At 28.4% G+C, this 3,066-nt stretch overlaps 1 non-coding gene across 1 annotated transcript; it reads left to right on the top strand.

Moving 5' to 3' along the window:
• The first annotated feature begins 687 nt into the window (after positions 1-687).
• LOC140885801 (small nucleolar RNA R71) lies at positions 688-798 on the top strand. Its single transcript, XR_012151217.1, has one exon. It is a non-coding gene; the product is annotated as a small nucleolar RNA R71 (small nucleolar RNA).
• Positions 799-3,066: the final 2,268 nt, after the last annotated feature.

Below are 3,066 nucleotides of genomic sequence, written 5' to 3'. Positions count from 1 at the left end.
GTTTCTTTCAAATCATTCATAGATTGAATGTTTTGAATATTGATAGACTCTTGCTTTTGAATGTATGCATGAATTTCATCTTCAAAATGTTTTCTTGGAGGTGGGATATAAGGAGCATAACCTTGATGATTTTGGTTATTTTGAAAAGGTTGTTGTGAAGGTTGTGCATTATTATCGTTCCTCCAACTAAAATTAGGATGATTTCTCCAACCAGGATTATATGTTTGTGAAAAAGGATCTAATGTTGGTTTTTTAAAATTGTTAACATAATTGGCTTGTTCATGGAGACATTCTTTAAATGAAGGCAAAGTAGGACAATTTTTTGTAAGATGATCATGTGTGTCACATATATGACAAACAATTTCTTGAACACTTTTTAATTGATCACTCTTTTTCATTTCTAATGACTCGATTTTTCTTGCTAAAGATGCAAGTTTAGCTTGAACATCTACATCATCTTTAAGATGATAAATACCACCTCCATTTGTTGAATTATTGGTTTTACTTGGTGGTTCAATTGAGCCTATATTATCCCAATTTTGAGCATTTTCTGCTAATGACTCCAAATATTCCATAGCTTCATTTGGGTTTTTATCTTCAAAAGTTCCATTACACATGAATTCTATCATTTGCCTATCTTTAGGTATTAAACCTTCATAAAAGTGAGAAACTATCCTCCATATTTCAAAACCATGATGTGGGCATGTATTAAGTAACTCTTTATATCTATCCCAACATTGATAAAATGTTTCCCCTTGTTTTTGAGAAAAAGTTGTAATTTGTCTTTTAAAAGAGTTTGTTCTATGGGAAGGAAAAAACTTTTTTAGAAATTGTTGTTGCATTTCTTCCCATGATCTTATTGAACTTGATCTCAAATTTTGCAACCATGTTTTAACTTTATTTTTTAAGGAAAAAGGGAAAAGCTTTAATCGAACAGTATCCATGCTACAATTTTGATCATTATAAGTGTTGCAAACCTCCTCAAATTCTCTTAAATGCAAATATGGATTTTCAGAATCTAAGCCATGAAAATTTGGTAAAAGTTGAATGACTTGTGGCTTAAAATTGAAATTAGATGCATCAGGAGGAAAAACTAAACAAGATGGTGTACTAGTTCTTATTGGATTCATATGGTGCCTAAGTGTTCTTGGTTGTTCATGTTCTTGATGATGATTATTATTATTATTATTATTATTATTATTATTATTACTATTATCATCTTGATTATTAGAATTATCGACCATGTTTAAAATATTTTCAGTTACTCGAACAAGTCTACCACTTTGTTTACGACTCCAAACAATCATACAATTAAAAACAACATACTATTTACATAAATAACATAAAATTAAACTTAATTTATACCTCCCCGGCAACGGCGCCAAAAACTTGCTACAACTTAAATTGTAATTCACCCAAGTGTAGGTTGTCTGCAAGTAATATACTCGTGAGTACGAGATCGATCCACGGAGAGGATGCTGTAAGTTTAATTTTAGCATGATATATTATAGATGGAAATATTATTATGAAACTTCAAATACACAAATTATAAAATTTTCAAGGTTTCAAAGGTTCATTGTTGGTTTATTTAAGATTGCTTAATAAAAATAAATAAAAGAAACTAAAATAAGAATAAACATAAAAGAACAATGAAATATTTAAACAAGTATATCATATAATATAGTTCCCACTATATTAATATCAGATTAAACGATATTTAATACATGGTACCCATAATATATATAGATGAATAAATATAAACATAAAAAGAACAATTAAATATTTAAACAAGTATATCATATAATATAGTTTCCACTATATTAATATCAGCCGATATTTAATACATGGTACCCATAATATATATATATAAATGCATAAATATAAATTGACATAAAAGTAAATGTTAGATCAAATCAAAATATTTTATTTAGAACAACCGGCAGAGCCACGCTATCGTCTAAATAAAATATATGACTTTATGTTATATGCGAGAAAGTAAATGTTAGTTGCGGAAAAGTAAATGTTAGTTGCGATAAAGTAAAAGTTAGATGCGAGAAAGTAAATGTTAGTTCAAATCACAATATATTATTTAGAACAATCGACAGTGTCACGCTATCGTCTAAATAATATATATGACTTTATTATAAATAGATACATATATTTATAGTATATAATTATTGTAGTATTTATTGTATCATATTTGACAACAAATCAAGGTAACCACATTCAAGGTACCAAGCATTTGATGTAAATAGATAACAACAAATCATCCAAAATTATACCTACAACTAACGATCAATTAGTAAAAATAAAAATAGAAAAGAAAAGAATATACAAAATATAAACAATCTTACTTGACCAACAATGAAACCTTTTCACCTTGACATAAAAAGATTTAGCTTGCCATGAACATGAAACTCAAGAGTAAGGATAAAATAAATTTCATACTTGAACTTGAGAAATATGCACACTCAAACTTTTATTCTCACACACACAATATTTATTTTACAATTGAGGACTTCTCTACACTCTTGCACACTACAAAGCTTATACAACACATCTATTTATAGGCTAAATGAGAGAAAGAGTCCAAAACTCATTAAATGTTGAATAGTAAAGTTGGTGGGTGGTTGTCTCCTTGAATGTCAATACCTTGACCCAATGTTAATTGGCATTTTTGATGCCATAGACCACCGATTCAGCCTCTCCATTCAACATAGAACACGTAGGATATTTTGTGTAGATGTGTTTGGACATATAATTCACCTCTTTTGGGTAAAAGGTGAAATAGTTATGATATTTTTACTACAAGCTGGTCATAGTAAAAGTAAATCTGTCTTCTTTTTGATATTTGATTATTTTGATCATCTTAATGAGGTTTTTGGAATTTCTTGTCTTCTACAAAGTTGAAGATGCCTCTTTTGTGATTCTACAGGATTTAAGATTACTCTAATATGACCTTTGTAGCTTGAGTAATTTTATTTTTACAAAACCTGCGCAAAACGTAAAATACAACATTTTTAGTAAAACAAGTAAATATAAACACACAACACTAAAATAATACAA

Source organism: Henckelia pumila, chromosome 2 (genome assembly GCF_033568475.1).
Source record: "Henckelia pumila isolate YLH828 chromosome 2, ASM3356847v2, whole genome shotgun sequence".
Taxonomy (NCBI): domain Eukaryota; kingdom Viridiplantae; phylum Streptophyta; class Magnoliopsida; order Lamiales; family Gesneriaceae; genus Henckelia; species Henckelia pumila.
The sequence above is the reverse complement of the archived record's forward strand: the minus strand, read 5'-3'. Positions and strand labels throughout refer to the sequence as shown.